General features: G+C 31.4%; 1 pseudogene; it reads left to right on the top strand.

Annotated features, from left to right (window-relative positions):
• The first annotated feature begins 16,846 nt into the window (after window positions 1-16,846).
• On the top strand, window positions 16,847-19,841 carry LOC120180313 (annotated as a pseudogene).
• The last annotated feature ends 1,749 nt before the right edge of the window (window positions 19,842-21,590 follow it).

Genomic DNA, 21,590 nt, shown 5'->3' with positions numbered 1-21,590 from the left:
AAAACACTTTGGTAAGTGAATTGTGAATGTTTTGGAGTGAGTTGAGAAGCTGAATATAGCTCTCTATTTATAGGCTAGAAATAGGGTTAAAGTCGTCCATAAAATTTCAGGATTAAACCTCTTATTTGTAACAGCTGAAACGACTAGATGAACCTGACTCAGAAATAGTCCAGGTTCATTGTATCATTATTCAGCTGTTATAACTCCCGAAATTATATCATGTAACCCCTGGAATTAAATCAAATAACTCCTGTAACTCCTGATATTAACAGCTTGTCTCCTCTGTACAAAGCTGTAAATCAGTCCAGGTACATCTTAACGTTTCTGATTTAATTTAGGAATAAACTGTTTAATTTCTGATAAAAAATAATTCAGCTGTTATTATTTGAAATTCAAACAGTCCTCAGCAGCCTATAAATATCAGTTGATATCTTTCACATTTTCCATTTGTTTCTTTCAAAGAGAAATTCCTCAGAATTTTCTCTAAAAGATAGTATCCGCGCGGACGTGTCGAGACACGTATTACCACGACCACGACCACGACCACGACCTCGACCTCGACCTCGACCTCGACCACGACCACGACCACGAGCCGAGCCGAGCCGAGCCGTGCCGTGCCGTGCCGAGCCGAGACGAGACGGACGGACGGCGGCGGCGGTGCGCGAGAGCCCCCCTTGTTCTCTATCACTCAACAAGGAAGTGGAATGTCAAGCCTTAAATACCATTCCCAATAGTGTTTCCAACACTATGTGGGATTGAGCATTACCAACAATAATGCCTATGAATATCGGAGTATTGTAGGAGCGTTGCTATATGCATGTCAAACTAGGCCAAACATTGCGTTTAGCGTTAATAAGGTTGCGCAATATATGCATGCTCCAAGGCAAGGACATCTTGTTGCTGTTAAGATAATTTTGAGGTATTTGATAGGAACACTTAATCATGGTTTGGTAATAGCACCTACGGTGGCAGGCTTCAATGTTGTAGCGTTTGTTGATGTTGATTAGGCTACAAACACTGATGATCGCAAGTCCATTTCTAGTAAATGTGTTTGTAGGTGATAATCTAATCATGTGGACTTCTAGGAAGCAAAAGTTAGTCTCCAGATCCACTATGGAGGCTGAGTACAGGAGTGTTGCTGGCGTTACTATTAAAACAACGTGGGTGAGTGCTCTTTTGACTGATCTGGGTGTTGCAAGGAAAAAAATACCAATTGTATGGTGTGATAACAACAGTGTTATTGCCATGACAGCCAATCAAGTCTATCATGCAAAAAGTAAACATGTAGAGCTTGATGTTCATTTCGTTCGTGAGAAGGATGCATTGAAACAAGTGGTGGTGAATTATGTGCCAGGAAGTCATCAAGTTGTTGATGGCTTTACAAAGCTTATGGCTGCAACCCAGTTTGAAGTTTTTAGAACTAAAGTTAATGTTCAGTCTTTTCCTGGGGAGGAGGAAAAAGTATAGAGAATGTTGAGTGTTGAATCTGTTGCTAACATGTTATAGGCAGTTATGCAGTTGGGAAGTTGTTATGTATCTGTTATAAGCATTGGTACAGCCTCAGTTAGCTTGTTGTGTAAACCTTGTATAAAAGCGGTGTTGTGTATCAATGAAAAGATACCTTTCATTGTAAATTCTGATATAGTGTTATATTCTTCTTATCCTAGTTTCTAACATGAACTGATAATAAATTTAAACTAATCCATAGGGTTATTGTTATTATTTACTTAATTAATTTTGTATAATTATATAAATCAGGTCACTAATTTTTAGTTCAATTAACCAAAATGTCCTAATGTATACAACTATACAAAATTGATTCGGTAAATAACAATAATAATCTTATGGATTATTTTAAGTTCATTTTTTTAATTAATATATTTTTAAAAATTGGCTTGATACTCAATTTTTTCTCGTAGTAAACTAGAATCAACAATATTATTTTTTTTATTTTTAGTTTTATCAATTTATCATTCATACCCATTAATGTTATCTTTGATCTATGAAACATGTCATTGATTATTACGATATCGACTTAACAATTAATTGTGCTGACATAATAATCTATGGAGTTGATGTGTTAAATGACTTTAATTGATTTTTTTTAAAATTAAGGGATTTATTATGTTTTAAAAAAGTTTAAATATTTATTTAATTTTTAAACAACAAATAAGAAATTATTAAAATTCTTAAATATAACCAATACAATAAGATGAGACGAATTTAAAATTTTTATTGTAAATCAAAATTATTGTTAATATATTCACATAAAATAATAAAAATAACTAAATGATCATTTAAAAACTCAAATCGTTGTCATCTTGTTATATTGATCGTTTCTATAAAATATTTATAGTATAAAAGTAATATTATTGAACACCAATTTCATGTACACTAACCTTCAACAATTTTAAATCATTTGAGGAAATTTCATCGATCTTTGTTGCTGTAGTATAAGACTAAATTAATAGAAAATATGTCAATCTCAAGTTGTTGAGGAACAGTCAAATATTTGTTTAGTGAAGATATTTATTTTTTAACATTTCAATATATCTCTTCTCTGTTTTATTTTTTTTATAATTTAAAGTATTTTTAGTACAATCTTTTTAGTATTTTTAATATTTTTAAAAATTCAAAATTTTAACTATTTAAATAAATATTTAAATTTCATAAAAAAAATTAATAAGTCTTTTATTATTTCATCATTCACATGTGGACTTTCACGTTAATATTATAAATACCATACCGATAGTTAACTATCTCATTATCATTATAATAATCAATGTCGAATAACACTATGTCGGCATTTTTTTTGGATAAATCAAATTTTATTATCTAAAGAACAGTGTTCTGCTACAAAAAAATCAATCAATCAACAAAAGAATTATACACAGCTGTTACAATAGCAAAGATTGATTAAGTAATACCCCATGCATTACAAAGGTTAGAATTAATTCTATCAGCTTTATTAATATTTTTACCCTTAAGTTGGATTCGCACAACTTCAATAATAACGTTGAGCAATTCATTTGTAGATCTGTGACGGTCTTTGAAGATTTTGTGATTCTTTTCCTCCCACAATGTGTAAATATAGGTTGTCCAAGAAAGCTTTAGAATTATAGTGAGTAAGGATTTCCCTTTCCAAGTTGAAGAAGCCCGATTAATCATTTCTTCCCAAGTTGAGGAAGTATTCTTCATACCATTAAGAGATAGGACAGAGCTCCAAAGTCGAACAACAAGAGTGCATTGGCAGAAAATATGGTTTCTTGATTCTTGTTCTTCTCTGCGGTTAACACATGTCCCATATGTTGAAATTCTCATTTTGAGCAGCCGATATCTAGTTGGTAATCTGTTTAACAAAGACATCCAAGCAATCAAACTGAATTTAGGAATGTGCATTGGGAACCAAATAAGATTATGCCAAGGAACTTTCTCCCTTTTGATATGGATAGCCTCCCAAATATCTCTTAGTCCAAGAGAACTTGAAGAGGAGAAGATGTTGAGGGCAGTAGGACGCAATTTAAGAAGTCTATTAATACTCCAGCTCACATTAGAACCTGTAACAAAATTCCAAAAATCTTGATCTTTGAAAACATAAGTTTTTAACCAAGCCACCCAAAGCGAGTCATGACCCGCTAAGATTTTCCTAATAAGATCAATAGAACACGCTTTGTTCCAGATTTTAGTGTTTTTTAGGCCAAGTCCACCTTCGGCTTTAGAGAAGCAGATAAAATCCCAGCTTACTCGAGCACCTTTGGCAGGCTTGTCGTCACCTTTCCAAAAAAATCTGGAGCAGAGTTGGTCCACTTTGGCAAGAATAGAATTAGGAAGGATAAGCTGTTTGCACCAATAATTCGAGACGCTGAAAAGGACAGAGCGGATAAGTTCAAGTATGCCAGCGTAGCTCAGATTTCTAGCAGACCAATGGTGAAGCCTCTGTTTAATTTTTTCGATAAGCATGACACAATCATTCTCTGTAAGTTTACGAGTAACAAGGGGAATTCCTAAGTATCTCACATGTTAGTAGCCTTTTTTAACCCAGAAATATGTTGAAATAAGTCCACTGATCTAGGAGAACAACCAACAGAAAATATTTCACATTTGGAGGAATTTAGGTGGAGCCCAGAGATTTCATAAAAAAGGTCAAGAACACTTAAGACACCCATAATAGAGTTAACATTACCCTTACAGAAGATCATTAAGTCATCAGCAAAAGAAAGATGGGTAAGGCCAATCCTTTTGCATTTTGGGTGGTAATCAAACACTCCTTTGGCAGCAGCCAAATTAAGCATCTTAGATAAAACATGCATGGCAAGGACAAAAAGAGTAGGGGAGAGAGGATCACCCTGCCTTAAACCCCTAGCTCCCTTAAAATAACCAATAAGAGAGCTGTTAAAAGAGATGGAATACCTAGCTTGAGTGAAACAAGTCTCAATCCAAGCAATAAATCTTGGAGAAAGATTGAGGGCTTTGAGAATAGAGGAAATAAAGTCCCAATGGAGGGAGTCAAAAGCCTTATGAAGGTCAATCTTCATGGAACATCTAGGAGAAATAGATTTCCTACCATAACCTTTGACCAATTCTTGGGTGAGAAGGGTATTATCAACAATGCTCCTACCCTTGATGAAAGCAGTCTGGTTTAAAGAGATAATATCAGGGCCAATCTTTTAACTAAAATTTTAGTGATGGCTTTGTAAAAAACTGAGCAACAGGAGATAGGTCTGTAATCTTTAACAACTCGAGGATTTGGAACTTTGGGAACAAAGGCAATGACAGTGGAATTAAATCCATAGTACATGAAGTTGTTATGGAAAAATACTTAACAGCAGCCAAAACGTCGTCTCCCACAATAGACCAAGCCTTCTTGAAGAAACAGGGAGAATAACCATCAGGACCAGGGGCTTTATCGTTCCCTTGGCTGAAAAAAGCATCTTGAATTTCTTGATTAGTAATATCCTTAACAAGAGCAGAAGCAGCATCGGAAGGGAGAGAAAAATTCAACAGCTCTTTAAGGGAAGAAGGATCAATGCTTTTAACTCTGTTGTCAACAGATCCAAGCAAGTTAGAAAATGATGAAGTAACTTCCTTATCCATATCATCGTAAGATTCCAAACGATTGCCGTTATCATTAATAAGAACCCGAATGGTGTCTCTCTTATTTTTAAAAGCAAGAATAGAATGGAAGAATTTAGTGTTCTTATCACCATTTTTAATCCACTGAATTTTTGCCTTTTGTTTAAGGAACAAATTTCCAGCTTCTTCAAGAGTCTTCAGCTCATCTTGAATGATAATCACCTTTTCAATATCATTCTCACCTTTTAAGGAGCGGAGTTGTTGCAATTCCAGCTCCGCTCTTTTAGCTTTCACTTGATTAGGGAGGTTATTGAAGTTTTCATTGTTAAACTCTTTAAGGGCATCTTTGAGTCTTTTAAGCTTAGTAAAGAGGACACGTATAGCATTACCAGGAGCATTAGGGAGCCAGGAGTTCCTCACAACATTCAAGAAGCAAGGGTGAACAGACCAGAAATTAAAAAAATTGAACGGTTTAGGTTTATTAAAAGGAGACTCTTTGGCAAGGTTGACAATAGCCATACAGTGGTCAGAGATACCAGGAGCTAGGAATTCCACAAAAGAGAGAGAAAAGGAACAAGCCCATTAAGAATTAATAAGAACCCTATCAAGCTTCCTAGCAAGGAAAAAATCTTTCTGCTTGTTACTCCAAGTGAAAGTAGGTCCAAAGAAAGGGTGATCAAGAAGATCTAACTCTTGGAGATCTTTCATATCAACAGTAATATAGTGACCAAGAAATTCATGATCAGAACTTTCATAAGAATGTAAGAAAGTATTAAATCACCACCATTATCCAGGGGAAATGACAAACAGAGGAATTTACATGCTTTAAATGGTGCCATAATTGCCTCCTAACAATTCCATCGTTGCTACCATAAATAGCAGATAAGAAAAAAGTGGAACTATTGTAGGAGCCCTTAACAGTGATAATTTGGTCATAAACAAAAATAACATTGAAATCAAGACCTTTTTTTCCCAAAGCAGCCAAATTCTACCATTAATAGCATAGTCGTAGTTAGAACAAACATTCCAATTAGGGAATTTAAAAGTTAAAATTTTCTTAGAATTTTCAGCTTTAACTCTAGTCTCCAATAAGCATAAAATGTCAACTTTATTCTAAATAGCTCTATGAATCACTTTTTATTGTTTGAGAGGATTATTAAGTCCTCTTATGTTCCAATCTTAAATTCATTGAGAATGAGAAGATCCCATTTCACCCCCCACATTTAGACTTTTAGATTTTTCAACTAGGTCTTTCTTTTTTGATTTTATTTCATTTACCAGACTTGCTACTCCCAAAGAAGCAGTTCTTACTTTTCTTTGTTGGTTATCTAAGGATGTAGGGATGTCATCAACAGAGGTTAATATCTCGAATCTATTTTTAGAACCAGCGAGAGGGACTTTAGAATTAGCCTTTGGAGGTCTTCCTCTACACTTTTTAAAAGGAGCAGATTGAGCAGAAACAACTTCTAACATTTCAATGTTTTCAGAAATGGTTTTAGGATTTTCAACAGCAGAGACATTGGAAATATTAGAAGTAAAGTTATTTTCAGTAATAGCAGGTTGTGTCTCATTGCTAGTGCTACTTTTATCACAATTAAATCCATCAATTATAGAGGAATTTGAAACTTTAACTTCAGAGTTCAGAAAATTACTAGAGGAATTAGCAGTAGACGAGTTAACAGGGCAAGGTTCTGTTTGGGTTGTTACTTCATTAAGGTCAGAAGCAACAGCAGAGGGGAGATCAGAACCCTTATTTGTTGCTGCAATAACAGAACATTCCCCTATATGAATAGGGGAATTTCAGCAACTATGGCAGGACAGACAGCAGGGACATTGTTTGTAATATTAGGATCATGTAAAGCTTCAATGCCTTCCACTACAGGGGCTTTAGAGTTAGAAACAGAAGTTTCTCTTCGTTTCCAAACTTGGCTAACAGTAGATGAAGGGATTGGTTTCACACACCCTTTATCACTATGACCGAAAACATTACACTTTCTACAAGCTTGAGGAAGCCAAGGAACCTCAACTAGAACCGATGAGGTTTGTCCATCTTTAAGCATAACATCAACATAATTAGGAATTTTTTCATTAGCCCCAATTTCGACACAAACTTTAGCAAATTCCAATATGGATTTAGACGCAGTTATAGTGTCCATGGAAATGGGGACACCTATAGCACTGGCGACATAGCTAATTCCAATTCTAGTAAAAAGCTCGAGGGGGATATTGAACAAATGAATCCAAACCAAAATTTTTGATAGATTAAAGCTTAGGGTTTTAAGATTTGGTTCCCATTTCCTTAGTATTAAGGGATTATTATGCACATGCCACGGGCCATTCTCAATCACCCAGTTCATAGCATTTTCAGAAGAGAATGAGAATATGAACAGATTGTTACCTGTTGTACTGACCTGTAGTCGGGAACCCTTAAGTGCTTTGCTCCATAGAGTGTTTAAGATTCGTTGGATTATGGCAAAGCTGGGAGAAACCCCGAGAAACTGTCCCACTAACGATAGTTTCCATTCGGAAATACCGGCTTCTAAAATCTCAGGAGGAGGGAGGACAGTCAGTTTACCTTCGAGAGACTTCGGAGGATAGTAATCGAGATCTTGGCCTTGTATTCCCCCGAATAACTTCCTCCAGTCCATCAGAGGACTCGTGGAAAGGGAGGATTTGATTAAAAGAGTTGACTACTGAGACAAACTGAAGGGAATCGTCGGAAAAACGATCGGAATTCTCAGAGATCAATAGACCCGCTATCGTGCACCCAGAGAATCCTACTATCGTGCGCCCCTATGTCGGCATTTTTATTGAATGAATGACAATAAGATTATTCGTAAATATATACTGATAGATAAACGGATTAAGTCCTAGAAATAAGACTTCTACTATCATTAATGAATTATCGTCGAAATTAATTAATATTGTAGAATCCTCCTCTTATTCTAGATCTAACATGTTTAAATTTATTGTAATTCAAAGAGAAAAGTTAAACCTCAAAAACAAAAAGCTTATCGACTTCAATAAATATGAATAGATTAACAAAATCAACAATCTAATAAGTTGCTACGTTTGCGGTAAAACTTGACATAAAACATCAGTGTTTTGTTAATTACATATTTGTTAGTAACTATAAAATATTTATTAATAATAAATATCATTTGAATTTTTTTATATAAATTATAATGTCTAAATTAACTTTAACTCTAAATTTTAAAACAATGCCGATAAAGTTTAGTGAATCAAACGTATTAATGAATTTTTTATGTAATTTCAAGTAATAAAATTATATTCGTTTTTTAAATATTTAGTTAATCAAACGTATTAATGTATTTTTTATATAATTTGAAGAAATGGCATTATATTCGTTTTTTTATATTTAGTGAATCAAACGTATTAATGTATTTTTTTTCATAATTTAGTTAACACTTGTACATGTATATCAAATGTTATAATATTATTTTTCTGACAATCATATTTTAAAAAATCATATTATATCAAATGTTAAATGGGATGTTAGTTCGGCTTGATTGAAAAATAATGTTTTTGTTGAGGGCTGGAATCAATGAGAGATTGTTTAGAAGATAATCATTTTGTAAAATATATTTACATGAAAATAATTATTTTGATCGAACCAGTTGGTCTAGTGGGATGAGACACTAGATTTCTTAAGCAATGTCAAGGGTTCGAACTTTGGCAATTGCGAATGGAGCAAACTAGGCTGAGAGGGTCGCCCTTGTCTTTGCAGTACTCGATCTGAATTAGTCGATCAATAGATCGGATATCAGTGATTAATTAAAAAACGAATTAAAATGAATATTTTTTCGGCCAGAGAGTTAAACTGAATTTAAAAAACAAAGTACATGGACAAATTCAAATCTAAGTATGGCTAGCTTCTTTTATTGTAAAATAAATAAAAGTAGTCAAATGTGCCTGAATCAGCGAATTGAAATATATACAGATATTTCCATATGTTTTTTTTTGTTGAAAAAAAAGCAAGATTCTTAATTAAAATGTTGAAAATATTTTACTCAAATTAAGAACTCTTAATTAAACCCTTGGCTCAGCTTTACCATTTGTCCAGGCCGAAGTAAATTAACATGTGCGTGTTATGACGACGCAGTCGCCACTGACGCAGAGCCCACAAAACTTGAAAAAAGACGAAGATGCTTAGTTGGTGGCTGCGGCCGACGTCCTTCCTTTGCATTTAGCAACAAATTGTTTCAGCTAAGGCTCCCCGGGACTCGAATTTGTCATCTTCGAACTGCTACGATCATTATGTTACTTGTTTACTTATCATGTTTTTCGGTAAACCACGAAAGATAGCCCCTCAAATATAATATAATTTTCATTTGGATCATCCAACTATAAACTATTATAAAATGATCATTTGACTTGTCAAAATTTACAAAATAATATTTTTCAGTTAAAATTTTAAGGGGGAATGACCCGACAATTAATAGAATCTGTATAACCTTTAATAATTAAATATTATTTTAATTTTAAAATACTCTTAATATTTGAATATTAAAAATAATAAACTAAATAAAGATAGAACAATTAGGAGGTGAGTGCATAAAGGATTGAAAGGAAATGAAAGGTTTAAATGCTTAGTCAGCTGCTTGAATTGGTAAATCACATTCAAATTAAATTTAAGTTTAATTCATCATATCATACACAACATGAAAAATTTAAAAAGTTTATCATCGCTCATTTTTTGTACACAATATTCTAGATGATAGGTTATTATCATTACGATAGTTCTTAATGTATCGATCGTTATTAACCGACCTTTATTGCATGATTACGAAGTGAATTCAATATTTCATATTTAAATAGATAAGATAAGATCTCAGGAAAATAAAAATTAAAGATAATATTATCAATATTTTTTAAAAAAAAATGAGTTAGTAAGGTGAATCAAGAACATACAATGAATCGGAACGTAGGTTGAGTGGGGGAAAGGATAACAATTGAATCAGGTTAATATCTAGATTAAATCGATATAGTATTCAAATGTTAAGGATTGTTTTTTAAAATTAAGTTAAAATTAAAATAATTTGTAAACACTGAGGCTAAATTTTATAATTATACAAACTTTATTAATTATCATGTCATCCTTGAAATATATCATTTTGTAATTTTCTATTGTTGAGTGATAATTATGTAATTTTTTTCTAGGTGAGTGATCGAATTAAAAGGTATGCTATAGTTGATGGACTATTTGCACAATTCATAAACAAATTTGTTGCATATTTGTTGCATATTTGTTGAACCATATTTTATAATGTTTTGATAAAATAAATTAAGGCAAAATGTTTTTGGACTTGAATTGAATTTGTTCAAAGTTTTCAAAAATAATTCAAAGTCCATTAAAATAAAATTTGAGCACAAAATTGATTTTCAGGGTACGTATTGATATTGCTCTTATAGTATCGATACTATATGAACAGTATCTATAATGTTCATGTGGTACTGATACCAAAGGTAAGAGAAGTATCGATAATCTCTAGGTAATACCGATACTACCATTAGTTTTCCAAATAACTCAAATTTCATAATGCAAAATAGGTATATATACTACTTTACACAGTAGAATTGATATCATGAGCATAGTATTGATATTGGTCAGGCCCAACGACTAGTTTATTTAAATATTACAATGGTAGTATCTATACTCATTAAAGGAGTATCGATACTCCCTGTCCTGGACAGTTTTATTTTGTAGAAAAATATTCCCCAACGGCTCCAAAATATTCCCCAACGGCTAGAAACGGCCACAAACACATTCCAACCTATAAAAACAAGTTGAGGACACTTGAAGAAGGTTACCAACACCTATCTAAACATTCATCATCAAGAAAAAAACTCTTCACTCTTTTATTTTTTTTTCTCTTGTACATAGTGTGTTTGAGCTTAATTTTATATCCTTAGGTTTTGTTTTTGTGAGCTTAAATTTCTTGTAAACACCCTACCTTAGAGAGATTTTCTTGTTTATATTTTTTTTTCTTTGTGAAAAGGGGATTGGTTATATCTTAGTCATTTAAAAACTAGGGAGTGTAAATGTTATCTCTTGATCCTGTAAAAAGAAATAACAAATTAGTGAATTTATTAGAAAATCCTCAGTAAAGAGCTAAGGTAGTGGATGTAGACTTGGTTGAGAAGTCGAATCATTATAAATCATTGTGCCAATTATCTATCTTTTTAATCTCCTTACTCCCTAATCTCAAAAACTATTTCACCTCTATTGGCAAATCATTCGGTTGATCTTTGAGCTTCATCGCAATCCTAACAATTGGTATCAGAGCTTAACTCAATATAAGATTTAACCACATTGAGACGATCCTTGAAGAAACTCTACCAATTCCCGACGCAACCGAGAAGATAGCTTCGACCTGCGACTCTTATTACATTGAAGACCCTCAACTGGTCAACAAGTCACCTTATTTTAATAGAGCAAATTATACCTATTGAAAGAATATAATGATGTTTTTCATTCAAGCCAACGATCTAGGAGCTTGGAACTCAATCATGAAGGGATACTCAATTCCAACTGATGAGATGGATAATTGAAGTGCTGGAGAGAAAAAGAAGTTTCACCTCAATGCAAATGCTATGCACATTCTATTTTGTGCATTAGGCCCGAATGAATATGGAAGAGTCTCCTCTTGTTCAAATGCCAATGAGATATGGGATAAGCTCCAAGTCACTCATGAAGGAACCAATGAAGTGAGGGAAACCAAATTTTGTCTTTTCAATTATAGCTATGAAAATTTCAAGATGAAATCGGATGAAGACATCAAATCTATGACGGATAGATTTTTCGTGATTGTCAACAATCTCAAGGAATTTGGAGAAGTGATCCCTGATGAGAAGATTGTGAGAAAGATGATTTACTCTCTTCCAAAGTCTTGGCAATCGAAGAAGACGGTGATTATCGAAGCTAAGAACCTAAAGTCACTCACTCTTGATGAACTTATTGGTTCTCTTCTTACTAATGAGTTGATGGTAAAGGAAGAAGATAAAGATGAAGAAAAGAAAAACAAGAAGAATGAGGTAGACATTGCTTCAAATCCACCAATGAGAGTAATCAAGACTCAAGTGAAGAGGTGGATGATGATGATGATGAGATGGCCAAGCTCTTCAAAAGATTCAAGAGATTTGTGACTTCTAAGGAAGTGAAGCATGAATCAAGAAAAAATAAAGGTCCCACAGTGTACTTCGAATGTCAAAGAATGGGCATGTCAAGTATGATTGTCCCATCCTAAAGAAGAATAGATAAAGTAAGAAAAAGAAATTTGTGGTGGCTTGAAGTGATGAAGAAGAATCCAATGATGAAGATGAAGTAGCCAATTTGTGCCTCATAGCCATCGAAGAAGATTCAATGGTAACTTCTAGCTCTAGTGAATCAAATTCTTAGTCTTTTAATAAGTTACAAGTTGCCTATAATGAATTGTATTTGGAATTTGAGACCATTAATTCCAAATATAAGAAATTGATTTTAAAATTCAAAGTTGAAAATGATTTTCTCTTGAAAGCTAAATTGGATTTTTGAAAAGCAAAATGAAACTTTGAAAAATGATTTTAAGCTTTCAAAAACCATAATTTAAGATTTGGAAAAAGAAAATCTTGAATTGAAAATTAAGTTTGAATACTTAACAAAAGAAAAAGATATCATTTCTAAAAATAATTCATCTATGTTAAAATGTCAAAATGCTCACATTGTTATTTTCATGGTCACAATGTACATATTTGTCCTATAAATAAAAAAAATCTTTTAAAATTAGACAAGTATGGGTTCCTTTGGGAACTAGAGACATTGGTACTAACATTCAAGGATCCAAAGCAATTTGGATACCAAAATCCAAATGAATGTCTCTTGTAGGTGTGTTGAAGCAATGGTGATAAAGGTAAATGATTTCAATTGTTATTGTCACACAAAAGAAGGATGGATAACCTCTAAACTTAAAGCTTTTTTATTGTATATATTGGTTGCCTATTAATCTTTAAGCATGCATGAGTTTTGATTTTAAATGATTTACGTTTTCTATCTCATGTATGTTAAAAATAATTGTGATGAACATTTTCTAAAAGTTTTAATGATTTTTCATAAGTGTTTGTTCATCATAATGTATTTTGGTCAAAATTGATTTTAATGTTTTGTTTTTACAAATTTTAATTTTTGACCTTAATTTAAATGTTTATGCATGTGATTTATTGCAAAATATATCTCTTTAACAATTGATATCAATTTTTCAAATGCATAACATTTTTTGATAGTTTTATGGACATGCACTTAAATACAACAATTAGTATTGCATAAAGTTTATTATACTTAGATATATTGAATTTCTTGTGCTACTAACATGTTTGTTCATCTTTGTTTAAATTTAATGTCTTTTAAGTGTCAAACTTTTAAAGTAAAATTTGTTGTTTTGAATGCGTTTATTGAGTGAGAGCTTTTGCTTTTTCAATGATTTTTATGCTAAAATTATTACTTACTCTCCATTGTTATTTTTTAACTTTAAAGTTAAATTATTTTTTAAATAACAAAAAGGGGGAGATGTATGGGTTTGAAAAATTCAATTTTAAGAATGAAAAAGGGGAAACTTTAATATTTTCCAAATATTTCTCTTTTTCATTAAATGTTTTATTAAGGAGAGTTTTGCCAAAAATAAATTTTCAAATATTTTGTTATATAAAAAAAGAGATTGTTAAACATGTTTTATAATGTTTTAATATAACAAATTAAAGAAAAATGATTTTGGGCTTGAATTGAATTTGTTCAAAGTTTTCAAAAATAATTCAAAGTCCATTAAAATAGAATTTGAGCACAAAAATGATTTTCAGGGTACATAATACTGATATTGTTTTTACAGTATTGATACTATATGAACAATATCGATATTATTCATGTGGTACCAATATCAAAGGTAAGAGAAGTATCAATACTCTTTAAGTAGTATCGATACTACCAGTAGTTTTCCAAATAGCTCAAATTCTAGAATGAAAAATAAGTACCGATATCTAAAGGGGTACCGTTACTATTTTACACAGTAGAATCGAAACCATGAGCATAGTATCAATACTGGTCAGACCCAACGGCTCGTAACATCTAGTTTATTTAAATATTACAAAGGTATTATCGATACCCATTAAATGAGTATTGATACTCCCTGTCCTCGGCAGTTTTATTTTGCAGAAAAATATTCCTCAACAGCTCCAAAACATCCCCAACTGCTAGAAATGACCACAAACACATTTCAACCTATAAAAACAAGTTAAAGACACTTGAAAAAGGTTACCAATATCTATCGAAGCATTCATAATCAAGAGAAAAAAAATTTCACTCTTTTATTTATTTTTTCTCTTGTACATAATATGTTTGAGCTTAATTGTATATCCTTAGGTTTTGTTTTTGTGAGCTTAAATTTCTTATAAACACTCTATCTCGTTTTATTGTTTACAATTTTTTATGAAAAAGAGTTTGGTTTTATCTTTGTCATTTAAAAGTTAGGGAGTGTAAATGTTATCTATTAATCCTTTAAAAAGAAAGAACAAATTAGTGAATCTGTTATAAAATCATTAGTGAGAAGCTAAGATAGTGAATGTAGGCTTGGTTGAGAAGTCGAACTAGTATAATCATTGGGTCAATTGTTTATATTTTTAATCTTCTTACTCTATAATCTAAAAAATCATTTCACCCCTCTTACATATCATTCGATTGATCTTTGAGTTTCATCGCAATCCCAACAATATTGATCTTTTCGCATACAAAGTTACCAACTATTAATAATTAATAATTTTTTACTTAATATGATTCAAACTAATACTATTGCTCTTTTTCTTAAAAAAAAAGGTACTATCGTGCAATTATGATTAAAGAGGATGATTCCATTCATCATTGACTTTTGTTTTATAAGTTTTTATAAACGCGTTATTCAATCATTTTATTTGAATAAGTTGCAAATTTTATTTTTTTTAATAAAAAAATATTATTTTAAATTATAATGATTAAATTTTATGCTATTTCTTAAAATTTTAAATTAGAGAATTTTCTTTTAGTGTGTACAATTCGACGATCTCTTTATTGTTGCGATAGTAATAGTATTAATCAAACAAATATTTAGTTAATTAAAACTTTAACTTACATATAGATGTTTTTTTAATATATGGGATAATTATAAAGATAATATATGTTTAAAAAATTTTAATATCATTGATAGTACGCTTGATAAATATATATATATATATATATATATATATATAGAGAGAGAGAGAGAGAGAGAGAGGTGTGTTTTTAAAACATAAAATAGATTTTAAGTTGACTCAAAATTTTATATTTCAAATATGATTATCTATAATATATGTATAAAAATAATTATTTTTTATATTGAAGTTTGATATTTAAATGCTTTTAGTATTGCTATACTATTAAATTTGGAAAAAGAATAAATAAAGCCTTGTTAAATGTAATTTTAAATTATTAAAATCTCCAATAACTTAAGATTTTAGATTAATTTACTGTCATAACACCTTTCTTTTGCATCTCTTGACAGATTTCAACATACATCGAACCAAGGAATTGACTATTATCTTAAAACATCGTGCTTAATGAACAAAGAGCTTTAATTTAAAACTAGGGTTTGATGGGTTGCCAGTTAGGGAGTAGGTCATCAATTTACGTTTTACTTAAGCAGCTAACTCTTATTTTAATAACTTACAATATATATATATTCAATTAACATAATCCAAATCTTTGCATGAAGAGTTCAATTTTTTTTTTCTTGTTGCATCTGTGACATGATATGTTAATAAAAAATAATTTTAATTTTAATTGAAATATAAATTTAATATTTATTTTATAAGTTTAACTGCAATTCTTAAAAACTTCAAAAAGAAATTCTAAATGTATAAAAAGTATATTAAAAATGTGTATAAAAGTTTAATTTTATAAAAAAGTATATATATATATATATATATATATATATATATATATAATATTGTGTAAAAGTCTTAAATTTATATAGATTATAAAAACATAAATATTTTATACAATACTATAATTATTAATAATTTTTTAATTTCTTATTTTTTTTCCAAAAAATCTATAATAGAAATTAGGTATAAAATATGTCGCAAGTGTCTTTTCCCAAGCATATCGGTCTTGATGGTATAGAAGCCCCATTTGAGAGACGTTAGAAAATTGGCCTTTTGGCGACTATTTTAAGAAGGATGCAATTGAGTGGGTTGGGAGAAGACAATTTTTTTAATATTATAGATTTTCTGGATGAAAGAAATAAATATTGTAAATATTTTATACATAATTTTATATTATATAAAAATTATATTTCTATAAGTTTAATAAATTATACATATTTTAATTTTTATATTTATTTGAACTTTAAAAAATTAAAGTTTTACAAAAAAAATTAAAGTTTTTTAAAATTAGAGTTAAAATTTTTTAAAAAAATACTAAAAGTATATATATACATATACTAATTTAAATTTAAATGCAAATTAAAAATAATTATGAATTAATAGATAATCTAAATGATCATAATATAACTTTTAAAGATTAAATAATAAAATAGAAGAAAATAAAAAGTGGCCTTTTGTGTAATTTAACAAGATTTAAAAGTAATAAAACTTGTAGGGGACAGAGAAAGTGCCCCAAAAATGGAAAAGAGACCGAAACAGCAAAGTCAACAGAAAGAAGTCTGCTTTGTGGCAGCCTTTTTTTCTAGTGCTAACAATTCCTTTTTCACATAAATATTATGATAGTTCATATCAAATAGCAACTAAAGACTCTTCCTTGAACGTTACAAATAATCATACAGGCAAAAGCTCCATTCTTTCTCTCCAAATTGTTCTTTTAAAATATATATTATTTTAACTCTTTAGAGAAAAGCTTTCAAAGGTTATTGAATTGCTTGTGCAAACGAATAAAAGCCAGTCCATAACAAGAAGAGGAAGAAAACCCCGACAGCAAGGAGGAAGAAAGGGGGAATAAACTGATAAGCAAAAAGGAGCTCTTTTAGCAGACACCAACTTCACCCAGCCGCAGCAGCAAGTCATATTTGGCCTTTGAATTGATTATTTTTCTTGGTGATTTTTTCATACCCAGATTGTGTTTTTGCTCTCTCTTTTTTGTGTGTCTTAGAGGTTTTAGCTTTTAAATATTGTGGGTTAAAGGGTTTCCTTTAATGATACTTTTGTTGGGGTTCTGATGATGTCTTTCAATTTGTTTAAAACAAAGGTCTCACCAGGAACTTTTGCTGAAGAGAATTTAGTCAGTCAAATTAGAGGTTTTGCAGAAACTTTATTTCCATGGATAAGTTGTGCTGCTTTAATTCCTCTAAGGTAAAGCATATTCTCTGTACTCTTTTAAGCTTTTCTTATTAATTCGATATTGGGTAAATAAAACTTTAATTAATTGGGATGAAGCTTTGGTATTTTTATATGAGTTAGTTATTTGATTAATTTTGATGCCATGTTGCTTTGATTCAGTAGGTATCTTATTTAAGCTATTTAGGACAGGTTATGAGACCAGAATCCAATAAACCTTCTGCCTATTGACCGGGTTTGATCATTCATGTTAGATGTGTATTGGGATTTCATGAGTTTTTTCATGAACACGTCCTCATCATGAGCTCTATGGCATAGTTATTGACATGTTTTGTACACTGTAAGACTATATTTGCTGAACCCTTTTGGATAGCATGTGAGTGGAGTAAACAGAGAAGATTTTCCTAACTTGGTGAACCATTTTAGATTTTTTCTTCTAATACAACAGTTTCATAATGTAGTGAGACTTTGCACTCGGTCGTTCATATATCACAGCTAAGTAATAAGTTTGTTTCGTTTTATCCCTTCGCTCAACAATCTGTTATAAGACATTCATCATATGGTTCTCTATATTGAGTTTCGCACCCTTGTTGAGTTGTCTTTTTCCTAATATTTGTTGATCAACATGTTTGATGTTAAGAAATGTGGCTATATGAGGTTACTAAGAGACTTACTATTACTATTTTGTCTTTTAGTGTGGAGGAGGGCGTTCATCATCTACTTCTGGTAAGGGAAAAAGCCATGAGGGTATGACGAGGTTTGGTTTCAGCCTAGTAAAAGGGAAAGCTAGTCATCCCATGGAGGATTATCATGTCGCTAAGTTCGTTCAGATTCAAGGACACAAGTTAGGGCTTTTCGCTATCTATGATGGTCATCTGGGAGATAGTGTACCTGCCTACCTACAAAAGCATTTATTTTCTAATATCCTGAAGGAGGTGAGACGTGCCATAACCATTTTTAAAGGGTAAATAATATGTTTTGGCTTATTAATTTCAAATCAGCTTATACTTTCGTTTTCTCGCGTTTCTAGGAAGATTTTTGGGTTGATCCACGCAGAGCCATTTCAAAAGCTTATGACAAACAGACCAGGCAATTCTTTCACGTAGCTCTGATTTGGGCCGTGGGGGATCCACTGCTGTAACTGCAATATTGATAAATGGAAAAAACCTATTGGTGTCGAATGTTGGAGATTCACGTGCAGTTCTTTCAGCAAGGGTCAGGCTATACAGATGACTACATGAACCGGACACTGAACGGTAGCATTGAGAACAGAGGAGGATTGTCTCAAATATGCCAGTCTTTGTACTGCAGCCAATTTTTACAAGTTCATTCTTTAAGCTCATGCACATACAACCTAATATGGTTATAACTCATAACTAATGTTTTGGCAAGACATTTGAATGATCAAATCTACTGCTGTAGTCGCTTACTGAAAATCTACCTGATGGGCTTCCTTTGCATTTTTTCTTGATGTAGCCAGTGAAAAGGAAATTGCAAATTGCCATGTTTTATATCTAGTTTATTATTTCCTTGTCGTATGTTAGCCTGAAATACATGCAAAGATACCGCAAAAGAATCATTGAAGGCCAGAAAACATCAGTCAGCTAATTCTGATCCATAGAAAATTTCAGTATTGAGTGAAACATACGGCTCTTGCTCTTATAAGTTTTTCATTTTGAGATTGGTTAAATTTGTTTTGCAAGCTTAACAGGAGATGTTCCTAGAGTTAACGGCCAACTGGCAGTTTTCACGTGCTTTTGGGACAAGAGCCTTAAATCGCATCTGCGATCAGATCCAGACATTCAAAATGCCAATGTAGATAGCAACACAGATGTTTTAGTCCTGGCGAGTGATGGTCTTGGAAGGTAAATCATTCAGTTTTAATGCCTTCTCTCATCCGTATTATCCACTTATGCACATATAAAATTGTCTCAAAGATGCATGACTGGAAATAGTCATCCTGTAGGAGTTATTCTTCTTCCTTGCATATGCTTAATTCAGGTGATGACTAATCACGAGGCCGTTGATATTGCAAGAAGGTTCAAAGACCCACAGAAGGCCGCAAAGCAACCGACTGCCGAAGCAGTTGAGAGAGCAAAGATGACATATCTTGTGTCGTCGTCAGATTTAGGGATAGAACTTTTAAGATCATATATACCCGAAATAAGAGTTTGTTGTACACAGGATGCCAATTTGGGTATTAGGCCTACATGAAAATAGATGCTTGCTGCGGTAACCCTAGAAGTTTAGGATTCAAAAACAAAACACAGGAATTGCCTCGTGTAAATTCGTTTATCCAGTAGGTTTGGATGTTTGATTTCTTTATGAAGATTATTAGGTATTCAATGTATATGATATTGTTTTTGTTTTACATGGTGTGGCTGTTCAGCGTGCATTGTATCAATGGATCGATTGCTTCTTAAAGCAGAAAAGCAGACCCTGATGATCATTTTGTTGTGTTTGAACCCTTAAATTATTTGAATCCAACGCTTCCTTTTCAGCTACGTAGGTTACTTGGCTTCTGTTAAACCTTACCTCACGTTGAAGCTTCATTAACTTCATTATAATTCAACAACTAATTTCAGAAAGTGGATAACTCTTATTGATGAAAATAGTTTACGTTAGGTACAAAATTATCCTAAATTCCTAATTTCTTCACACTAATAACTACAGTCACAGATAAACTACGTTCTATTTTGCTTTTATCTTAGTGGCTCTCTCTCTCTCTCGTTAAATTTAGGATCTTCTTGATTGAATGATTAAAAGAAGGGATAAAGTCACATTTAGTACATGTACTAACACAGAATGTTTAATGTGTTACATGTACTTTTAAATATCTGTGATACTTGGACTTTGTAAAAATGTATTATGTGGTACTTGTGCTTTGAAAAAGTATCCAATGCGATACATATACTTCGATAAAATATCCAATTTGGTATTTGAACTATCATTTTGTGTATTATTATAGTACATGTGAATTTTTATTGACCGGTTTGGTACTTATTAAAAATGTTTAACTCGTGTATCATAATACATGAAGTAATAGTTCAATTGCAACAATTACAAACAATATTAACTCAGGTTACCATAATAATACACATTGTGATAATGTGTATCGTATTGGACATTTGACAAAGAATAGACATCATATTGAATACTTTAAAAGTACAATACTCACGTTGGAAATGTATCAATGTATAGGTGCCATATTGGAGATTTCGTCAAAGAACGAATATTGAATTGGACATTTTAAAAGTATAGATTCTATATTGAATATTTTTAAAGCAAAGGTACCAAATGCGATAATATCTCAAACAAATGAAAGGATATAATTAAGGGTATTTGGTTCAAGGATTGGATTCCCATGGGATGGGAATCCCATTCCATGTTTGGTTGGCCGAGAATCTTATTCATGGTAATGTTTTATTACCAATAGTAGATTTTTTTGTATATTATCGGAATGTCATTACCTCCCTTCCCTTAGGTATGTAACATTACCGGCGTTTTGGACTAAAATGCCCTTAAAATTTGTATTTTTTTTCAAAAATATCCTTCTTCTGTCATTGAATAATAAAATTTTACGAAGGTTAAATTACAAATTTATCCTTAAATTATTTTAGATTTACAAAAAAAAAGTCTATAATTAAAATTTTATATGAATTCAGGGGTTAAAAAAAATACCCTTTCATTAAACCTTTTTTATATTTTTAATTTTGTAAAAAATATATAAATATTATGAATTTATTTTTTAAAGAAAATATATAAATTTTACAATTTGTAATATTATACAAATATAATAAGGACAATTTGGTCAAATATACATTCCAATAATCTTTATTCCTTTAACCAAACACGGTAATCTTACATTCCTGCTAAACCAACCAAACACAAAATACAACATTCTCAGTAATCCTATTCCCTGGTAATCTTTTATTCCCACTGGTAATCTTACATTCCGTGAACCAAACGCACCCGGGTAAAGTACCTAAAGGTTATAAAATTGGTATTAAACTTCTCAAATGGTTACAAAAGAATCATTAAATTTTATTAAACTATTACAAAATGATCATTAAACTTGATAAGTTTATCATTATTTTGTAACTTATAGTGATATTCCTATAACTGTTTGATAAGTTAAACTACTATTTTTAACTTTCAAAACTTTAATA

Source organism: Hibiscus syriacus, unplaced genomic scaffold (assembly GCF_006381635.1).
Source record: "Hibiscus syriacus cultivar Baekdansim isolate YM2019G1 unplaced genomic scaffold, ASM638163v2 tig00112491_pilon, whole genome shotgun sequence".
Taxonomy (NCBI): domain Eukaryota; kingdom Viridiplantae; phylum Streptophyta; class Magnoliopsida; order Malvales; family Malvaceae; genus Hibiscus; species Hibiscus syriacus.
The sequence above is the reverse complement of the archived record's forward strand: the minus strand, read 5'-3'. Positions and strand labels throughout refer to the sequence as shown.